This window comes from Poromitra crassiceps (genome assembly GCF_964638095.1).
Source record: "Poromitra crassiceps genome assembly, chromosome: 2".
NCBI classification, from domain to species: Eukaryota; Metazoa; Chordata; class Actinopteri; order Beryciformes; family Melamphaidae; genus Poromitra; species Poromitra crassiceps.
The window spans coordinates 6,337,759-6,348,298 of record NC_139624.1 but is presented as its reverse complement, the minus strand read 5'-3'; the positions used below and the strand labels follow the sequence as shown (position 1 = coordinate 6,348,298).

General features: G+C 45.1%; 1 pseudogene across 1 annotated transcript; it reads right to left on the bottom strand.

The window, feature by feature from the left end:
- Positions 1-6,743: 6,743 nt before the first annotated feature.
- LOC310798144 (putative nuclease HARBI1) lies at positions 6,744-8,393 on the bottom strand (annotated as a pseudogene). The gene is made up of 5 exons: positions 7,951-8,393; positions 7,755-7,870; positions 7,264-7,375; positions 6,875-7,173; positions 6,744-6,755 (listed from the first exon to the last, which is right to left on the bottom strand). The product of its transcript is annotated as a putative nuclease HARBI1 (transcript).
- Positions 8,394-10,540: the final 2,147 nt, after the last annotated feature.

Genomic DNA, 10,540 nt, shown 5'->3' with positions numbered 1-10,540 from the left:
AACAAAGGGAGACCGCGCACTTCAATTGGACTGCGGCCGGTCAGGCATTTCGGCGCTGGAAATAATTTGTGTGGGATAAGGTGCGTATATGTGCACTTCTCAGTCTTCGCCACTAAGCAACTGGGGGTGCTGGACTTAAAGATGGGTCAGAGTTTGCGTCGATTATTTGCGTAAATTGTCTTGTTTACTTTTAAACATTTTTTTTTTTTTTTTTTTTTACATCTATACGTCTGTGTGGGATTAGTCTGGGCACCTTTCACCCCGCTTTTTGTCATGGGGGCGTAAACCAAGGAACCGGAAATAAGTGTGACAAAAAATGTCTTTGTTGCCGTTAGCTTGAGGTTACGTTAGCTAGAGCCTGAAAAGAACAACACAAGTTGTATAGTAGCGTTAGCACATTTCTAGTAACTGCCGAGGAAGGTTTCTGGAGAGCCAAAGACAATGGAGTACTCGCCATGTGAACTCTTATGATCAATGTCCATGTCTTTCCCAGCACAGGCAGCAGAGATGCTTCAACTGTTGTACTCGATCCTCCATTATCGATAACAGCGGACAGACAACTAGCGTTATAACTATTCCATCAACTGGCCATTTGTTTGAAAAGTAAAGCTTCTGTATTGGCTTAAAATATGTGAGATTGTGAATCCGCAATGTTTCTACAAGAACTTCTTCAAAAACTTTGTTCGGTACGTCCATCTTTTGTTTTGTTGTTTGCTGTTTTATTTTCTGATTCGTTGTGTCTACTTGTCAAGTTAACAAGCTATGTCCGCTGTTACTTCCTGTCTAGAGCGGGCTCTAGGCCGGGACCAGGCAGGGTGACAAAATCACTTGTGAATGGAGGCCAGAGCCTGGTGACGCGAGGTTAGTGTGGGATACCTTTACAAGACGATACTGGGTGGTGAAACACGGATTGGATCGAGTAGATAGTCACTGGACAGGTTAGTCATGGTTTTAGTAGGGATTCTCCGCCAGGATTGATAGATGAGACCCCTGGCCTCTCTGGTCTGGGACGTTTTCCCCAATTTAACCTGGGAATGGTGAAAAAGGTCTGCAGGACACTGGCATGCAGTAATGCAGCATATTATGGCAGTTCCCCGTCTCTCTCTTTCTGCCTGTTCACTCTATCTGCAAAAGTTCCTCTTCTGTATATTACTCTCTCTGGTTCATAATTGTATCCTCTTGTCACCAAGGTGAATGGCATATCGTCCTCGCTATCAAAATCACTCATATTTTCGTTTGTGTATTCTATTTGTTGTGTCTTCACTAACAAACCGGGAGAAATAACCCAAAATAACAGCTGATCTGCGGAGTAACCAGCGCCACGGCTCTGTGCATGCGTTTAGCGGAGGGATACGGTAGTTTTATGTACAATTTACAAATACTACTGGCCTGTATTTGGGTGCACTAAATATGCAACAAGAGTAGACTGTGTATAGCAGAGGGCATTTATCCTTGCTGGATAAATGGACGGGCCACTTAAAAAATGGGGGGGGGGGGGGCATATTCAGTGTACCCCCAACTTCTCACTCAATCCCAGTACATATTATGAGTCTGTCAGCTTAATATAGCTCCAAAAATCACCCCAGGTAGTGCCGGCTTCCTCCTTGCAGTATTCATCTCATCGAGCATCAACTCGTATGAGGCTGTTTTTCTCATTGTTTTGGCCCATTCACGTAACTGGCAGTTTTGGTGACCTCCAAAATCGAAGTATTATTCTTGTTGCAGTCGTGGTTCCCACCATAATTACAAAGAAGCTTGTATTTTGATATTCTTTCTATTAATGTTCTTTCTGCTGATAGACACAGCCTTGGCGACATTGGTTATACTACTCTGAGCCAGTTACTCAAACATTCCAAGACTTTCCCCCAAAACGGCGCCTCCCAAATATAATGCAATCATGCTAATTACATTGAAAAATTTATTATTTGGGACTAAAATGATGGTTGTTGGTACGTATGTTGTTGAAGGCCCCCTAGCATAGGACTTTCACACGTGTGTACTCGACAATAAATATCTTGAATCTTGCAGGAGAAGATGGCTGCGGAGGCTGCAGCAGGAGACCACCATCAGGGTCAGCAGCAGGAGACCACCATCAGGATCAGCAGCAGGAGACTAACATCAGCCAGAGACAGCGAGGTGGGGATGGAGCGGTAACGGCCACCGCGGCGCGGGCCTGTGCACGCCGCCTGTATGAAAACGAACCCATAGTAGCTGCCGAGACACCCCCGATCTCTCCCTGCAGCGCTGCCGACACGCCCACCATCACTTCCAGCAGCAGTGCCGAAACACCCCCGATCTCCAGCAGCAGTGCCAAAACACCCCCCATCTCCAGCAGCAGTGCCAAAATGGCCCCCATCTCCAGCAGCAGTGCTGAAACGCCCCCCCCCCCCCACACACACACACACACCTCTCCCTGCGACACTTCATCAATGTTTTCCTCCACGCCAGTTACTGAGGAGGACCCTTTCGCATTCCTAAATGACTTGGAGGGCTTTTTGCAGCACTATCCTTGTTGGATTGGGCAATGGAATTCCCCTTACTGGACCTGATTAAATCGAAAGGCAGCACGCGTGTCGCTGCTCAGCGCAGAAGGGGAGGTTGGCAAAGGATTGCAGATTGTGTAAATGCGTAAGTTATAGGCTTGTGCATGCTTTATAGATCTAGCCAACGTTCATTAAGTCATATACGCTAATGTATTAATGGACAATTACATCATGTCATTAAATTGCTTATCCTAGATGTAGGCTATCCGTTGTGGTGTGTGACAATGTGCCTGTCTCCGTTGTGCACACAGTGGGCTTTGGTGACGTACTAGTCTCGCTAGCCAGCCTCTCTTCCCTTCTGTCAGAGAGTCTGGCGCCGCAGGTTTCCATTGTGGGATTGCGAAAAAAAATGCTCTGTTTGGGTTAACCAATCATCCTCGTCTTGGGCGGTGCTTAGCGTTAGTGCCCTTGGAAAATAGTTTCGGGGTGGAACTTGTGCCGAGCAGGCCTTCTTTATTGCACAATCCAAATTTTCTTCAAAACTTGCCATTTTCAGCGTGTAGCAACGAGTTAGCCTGTAGGTTTCTGCCGTTAGCTTTCTACGCTAGCTAGTTAGCGTCGTTGTTTTCACATTCAGCGGCCGGGAGCATTACAGCGACACACATGGGAGCTGATTGACATGGTCGGAGCCAATGACAGAGCGTGTGACAGAGCTTGCAAGCGGGGGAGCGGATATCCTGCTGCCACCGAAACAGCCGCTCGAATGGGGGAGCAGCTTTAGAGCAGGGGAGGGCTGATCCCTGTTGCCTGTTTCCATGGCGCCAGACTCTCTGACGGAAGGGAAGAGAGGCTGGCTAGCGAGACTAGTGACGTACTGACCTCATTTTACACTGGTGATTCCCACAAAATTGATGTGTTTCTTATAGCCTATTCTGCTGGGGTCATAGTCTTCCGTCCGACCTCTCAATAGTTCGACCACTCATGAGTTAGACTACCCAAAGATCCGCCCTATTATTTTAATCTCATAAATCCGACCTCCCAAAAATCCGACCGCAGTAAATTAGACAGTTGCGTGGGACTCCAGAGAGATCTCTCTCTCTCTCTCTCTCTCTCTCTCTCTCTCTCTCTCTCTCTCTCTCTCTCTCTCTCTCTCTCTCTCTCTCTCTCTCTCGTTCCGAAGCAAATGCGCAGCGGGTCGTGCACGCCACGCACAATTACGGCGTTTTCACAGTTCATACGGTTATTCGGTGCCTCGTAAGACCAGACACAAAAATTATAGTTTGTTTTGTTTTCCAGAAATTCCAACTTGTTTGGTTCGGTTTCACACCAGCCAAAAAGCACCGACCAAAGTTGCTAACCCTAACCGAGTCAGAGCGCACAGAGAAATGCACAGACTGCTTCTGTTGGAAGTGCTGTATATAGGCGGATTTACGCGAGGTATGAAATCCGACAGTCGGAATAATGGCGTTAAAATGGTCGGATTAATGGAGGGTCGACATTATGAGACTACAATGATAAAACTCGCCGTAGACATCAATGGTCGGATTAGCGGGTGGTCGGAGTTATGTGTAGTCTGACCTATGGGGTGTCGTACTAACGCGTGGACCCCATTCTGCTGCATGTATGACTCAAACCTTACATTCCTATAGCTGCAGCCCCAGCGGAGCCAAGAGGACGTGGGAGCAAATAAAAACCAAGCATAAGAATATCATCCAGACTGGTATGTTAATTATCTTACCTTCATATTGTATAAGTAATACACATACCTTAGGCCCTATATTGCTCAAAATAGTCTGTCTCAGGAGAACATTGATATAAAAAAGCCCATTGTCTACAGCAAACTGTAAGAAAAATGAAAAGAGAAAGACTGGAGGAGGCCCTGCCCCCCCAGACTACACCACTGCTGAGGAGCTGGCTTTGGCCAATAATCAGGGGTGCCCCTTGATGGAGGGAGTGGAGGGGGGGGTCACATCAGACCCTGGTGGCAGCTCCAAAACCCCTTCTCCTTTTGTACAGGGTATGTGTCAATGCTACATTTCTGGGTTGCTCATGAAAGACAATTAGGCTATATAATACAGTACTTTCTCTGCAGTTGAAGGTGACACACTAGTGTTGCTGATGCCACCGCCCAGTCACATACTGACACCTTCCCAGGCAGAGGTAACAAAGCCACTTGTCATACACACTGGCATGCCATCTTTGGCTACGGATCATGGATGAAATACACCATTAACATGTTTAATTTTCCCAGGGCCCAGATGATGACACCATCACACTCTCTGTGTGCTCGCCGCAGAGGGACAGATTTGAGGTAGGCTACACTGTAGCAATTTGATGCAGTGTTCAACCATCTCAACACAGATGGTGTATTGACACTTGGCTGTAATTTATGTAACTGCAGCTGCTAATGGTGGTGCCTGCTGCACGTGCTGTCTGTCCCTATTAAATCAACTTTCATTGAATGAGGTAAATTTTGCAGGAGAGCTTGCAGCAGGAGCATTGTTCCCCTCCCCTTTCCCCTGCCCAACCTTCCACATCTAGAAGAGGAAGAGGGTCACAATCCGTAAGTGAATTAAACTTAATTTAAAAAGGGTAGTCAATGTGACCTCTGTCTTGAAGTGAGCCTTGCAAAGGGACAATGAGTGCATGCCAAAGCAACTCTATTCTGTATCTAACTTGTTTCAGGTTTCAGCAGACAATGTGAGGGCCCTATATAAGAGGAAGCTTCAGCTTGATATTGAAGTGAAGGAGCTCCTCAAAAAGGAATTGGAGGAAAAAAATAAGGTGAATCAGTTGACACTTATTTCCATTTTCCATGTAATCTTTGCGGTGTGGGATGAAAGCAAAAATGAAATGGAAAATGGAAATAAGTGTCAACTGATGTACCTTTCCCCCCCTCCATTTCCCTAATTTCTTCACAGGATCATCAGTGGACTCGGGATGCGGACAGGCAGCACAAAGACCTCATCATCCAAAAGACCATGCTGGAGGTGGAGGAATTGGAGGCTAAAAAGAAGGTAAATCAGTGGACACACTTATTTCCATGCTTTCATCCCCCACCCACTAAGCATTTCCCTAATGTCTTCACAGGAACGTCAGTGGCATGAGAATGTGGAGAGGCAGCACAAAACGCTCATCATCAAAAAGACCATACTGGAGTTGAAGGCGTTGGAGGCCAAAAATAAGGTAAATCAGTTGACACTTTCCATGATTTCATTCCCCACCCACACTGTCAAACAGTTCACCATTTCCCTAATTTCCTTACAGGAATGAAGCAGCAGAAGAGGAATGCAATCATACATTTAAAATGAAATAAAGACAAAATACAACAAGTGTGTCACATTTTTTTCAGACCCATTTAATTACACAGAAGAACAAATTATACGAGAGATACTGCTTCTCCAGTGAGGGTCTACGGCAGGGGTGGGCAACTATTTTTCATGGGGGGCCACATGAGAAACCCAGATTGTTGCCGGGGCCGAACAAATATTGTCATGCCGTAACCCATGGATGGGCAACTTTGATGATAGAGAGGGCCACAAAAAAAAAGCCTTGCTACCAGATTTTGCTGAGGGCTGAACGGCAGCAGCGCGAAAAATTTGGGGCATTTGAAGCCAGGTTTAGAGGAATAACTCATTTTAAATTAACAATTGTGATGTCATTATTCAGTCTTAACCACCAATATTTGATCCTTTTCCTCACTCACTCCTATGTCACCACCTGCTCTCCCTGCAGGGCTTGAAATTAACTTTCTTCACCACCTGCCAATATGGCTGCTAGATTTTAAAGTTACTAGCCAATAGAATTTCCACTAGCCGAAATGTTTTTCTTGAAATAAACCAGAATATGAGTGGGTTAATTTAAATGAATCCAAAACCAACAAGTTAATTATTTAAATTTCTACTTCAGTGTAGAACAGTCATTTCTTACACATGAGATTACTTTTAGCCTTTTAGTCATAAATATTATTGAAAGATATTCCATATTCCAGACTGAAATGCTATAACAGAAGAGTATTGCCCAGAAGATATGAACATTTGGACACTTATTCAGTGGGTATATTGCATGTTGCCTTCAACTGCACTGTAATTTTTTTTTTTTTTTTTTTTTGCAATTCCATCGCGGGCCACACAGGGGGCGCCCGCGGGCCGTATGTTGCCCATGTATGGTCTACGGTATCTGCGTAAGTAGTAGCAGTAGCCATGCCCTTACAGTGCCACAGATATGTCTCGCCCTGTGATTTTTTTGCGTCTGGGACCTTCAGCAGAAAACCTGGGCAAAAACACAATAGCAGAGCCATTCAGTAGTTTTTGTTCATGTAAAAAAAATTGCAGTGTGATGCCCTCCCTGACAGCCCTTCCAGTTGGGTAGTCCATTGTGATGGGGTCTACCACGTCAGGGGGCTGTGGGTCCTCAAGAGGGACTCTCTCCCTCTTTATGGTGGCTATATTGTGGAGCACCACACACGCTGCTATGATCCTGCACGCCCGGTCCGGGACAACCCTGAGCTCCTGGAGGCAGGTGAAGCGGGCCTTCAGGATCCCAAAAGCATTTTCAATCCTGACCCTGGTCCTGCTATGGGCCACATTGAAATGGGTTTGTGGCCCGACCTCAGGGTCAGGATATGGGGTCATGAAAAATGGCTGGCAGGCATACCCCCGCTCCCCAAGGAGCACTCCACTGAACAGCCCTGAGAAGGAATATTGCCAACATCAGTATCACATTGCAGTTTGGGGAATGCATGACTCAAAATCATATGAAATGTATATTTTCCACATACCTTGCTCAAATCTGTGGCACAGTGTGGACTCCCTGAAGATCCGGGAGTCGTGAACTGACCCTGGCCACTTGGCATCAAGACTTGTAATAAGGTATTGGTGGTCACAAGTCATCTACAAAAGCATTTGGGTTACATTTACTTCCACATAACAGGATTTCAATGTGCATTGACGGCAAGGTGGAGGGAATGACATTATGTGCTGTACTGTGTGAATATTTCCATATGAATGATGTGTCTAAGGCAATGTGGTATGCCCCAACAAATAGCCTATCGTTATTGGTTAATTTATTCCCCAAGGGGACGTTAAGTGTTAGTCACACGCACATCACAGTGATATGTATCTGACACAAACGCATGCAATGAGGTAGGCTATGTGAATTCCCCCAAAATATGGAATGGAAAATCATACATGCTTGAAGATGAAGCTATTGATGTGCAACTTGAATGTAAAATGTGCGTTGTGCATGGCAAATTATCATTGCAGGATTTACCTGGATGTTGAGGCTGTGAAATGACTTGCGGTTCACATAGTCCCCTTTGTTTTCACCCAGAGGTGCGGAGATGGGGATGTGCGTGCAGTCTATGCAACCGAGCACTCTGGGGAAGCCTATGACAGGAGTAGGCTGCATTTAATATACATGAGTCATGGGGTCTACAATATAGCCTAGATGAAGTCAAATGAGTTACCTGCAATGTCATAAAAGCCTTCTTTTATGGCCAGCGTGGGCAAGTGGCCAGGGAAAATAACGAATCCGGGCAGCAGCTGAGTTAGGACATGGGCTACTTTATGAATGGTCTTGCAAACTGTGTTCTTGCTGAGGTTTTCGGCATCCCCGACTGAATACATGAAGGTCCCAGATGCAAAAAAAACGCAGGGCGATGCATATCATATGTGGTACTGTAAGGGCTTGGCTACGGCGGGTCACATTAGCGAGGTATGGCTCGAGCAAATCACACAGATATCGTAGACCCTCACTGGAGAAATGATACCTCTCGTATAAATAGTCATCTGTGTAATCAAATGGGTCTTGGCGGACGCGAAATATCCTTTCTCTTCTTAGCGCTCCCCTCACGAGCCTTGCTCCTTCCTCAATGATTTCTTCTCCAAAGGGGTTGGCCATGGAGCTCATTGGTTCATGGGCGGTGCCTTTAAAGGGTTGATCTTATCCTCTGAAGCTAACCTTTGCAGCGTGAGTTGCCATAGTGATTGAACTAGGTTAGAAGTTAACTTGCTTTGTAGTACGGCTAAACCAGGTTTAAACTCAAACTTACTCGGATAAAGCATCAATCTAGCTACGTAGTACAGGGCTCTATATCACAAATGTTCTATAAGAAGATCCAGGATCTGTCCCTTGATTGTAGTTAACTTGTACTACAAACCTTGTTTGCCACTCGTTAACTCGAACCAGGTTTTTCTAATCAAGCTGAGAGCTCGTGCACATGAAAATGCCCGTGCACTGGAGCTTGTGCCCGCAAAAGAGGCGTGGTTTTTAACAACTGCCAATCACAATGCAATATTGACTGCTCCAACTCTGACAGCGCCAGACACGCCTATTTCCTCATTGAATGAAACATCTGCGTTGGATATTATTAGTCTGTTCCCGAATGACTGTCTAAAGTGACCACTTTTATCCACACCAGTAATTTCTTTGAAGAGCGGTTTCTACCTCCACGTAGGCTATCTACAGCAGCTCAATTCACCCTCTCAATAAACTCAATGTCTTTTGTGGAAGCAATGTGTAATCTATCTCAGTCCAAAATCCGTATGTATAGACCATTTAGGCTCAATGAATAATAATGATCTCATGATGTGTTTAGTCGCACTGATTGAATAATTCCTATAGGCTAATCAATAAAAAAAAAAAAATGCTTCTGAACTGAATCGACACGGTACGTGTGGGCATAGATTTCAGTTATAAAAAATAGCCTATTTTGTGGTCACATATGTATATAGGCTATTGTCAGCAGAGTCGCATATCTCCATATTTCATATAATGATGCTGGAAATATGAAGTTCAATCACATCATACAGGCCAAAAGCAACACAGTTGCAGCTGCAAAATGCAGAAGTAGCCTAGATATGAATCATCTTAATATGGGATCGCCTGTGTGCAGGTGATCCCATATTAACACATTAAGTGCCATAGACGACCTAACTCGTCTTACATAATCCAGCGCTTGAGTGCCAAGGACGAGCTAACTCGTCTTACATAAACATTTTTTTTTTTTGACGGTGGGACATCAATCAACAACTTTTACATCTTCGAGATCACTATTGGAGCAAGAGAATGTGTATAATCTATTTTACCGACCACTAAGTGGCGACAGTGCTCTCCTGACTAGAGGAAGGCAAGCATTTTTTTAACTTGTCACGCCATTCTCACCCCAGCCATTCTCATGAAAATGGATGGGGGAAAACGCTTTCGTTTTCGCGCTGATTGCTGGCGATGCGGGATTGCAAATTTACATAATAGATTACAAGTGGAACACACTTTGAAACACGCAGCATAAATATGACCAGAATCGCAAAAGCTTCTCTCAACCAAAACTCTGAGCGAGCGAGTCCATCCCGACTTCCTCAAACAGCGGCCGCGCAGCCACAGGCACAGGACAGCAGCAAAGCACTGTCAGACTGGTGACAAGCTTGTGACAGCCGCTGCAGCCAAGAAGAACGCCCACGAGAGAGAGAGAGAGAGAGAGAGAGAGAGAGAGAGAGAGAGAGAGAGAGAGAGAGACAGACAAGGGCAAGAGTGGGAGACAAGGGCACCCATAATCACAGGCACGTGAGGTGGTTCTAAAAATCCATTTATCTCCAAACTCTCTGAAAATCTCTGAAACCATGCTGTACTCAACGGCTAATATCTACATAACTACTAACTCTGCAAACTAACTCTTTTAGACAGAGAAAGCACACATTCTATTAGTTATTTTTAGATGATTGGTGTTCATGAATTCTTAACAGAAAATAATCCTCGGCTCTTGTAAAATGAGCCAGAATCCTCAAAAAAAAACCTGGCACAACTTACCTACAGGATGAAAAAATGGCTGGCACTCAATGTGTTAAATTGCTTAGATGTAGTAGGCTATTCCAGCATGTAGGCTATGACCATTTCAATTCCAACCCAACGTCAGTCTCAGCTCCGTTCACACGTTCAACATTACAATTCGTGCTCCTTCCTCGATGGGAAACTCGTCCAGAAAGGGGTTGGCCATTTTTCCAAACTGCTGATTCGATTGGTTCGTGGGCGGTGTATTTAAGGTCTAATCTTATCCTTGC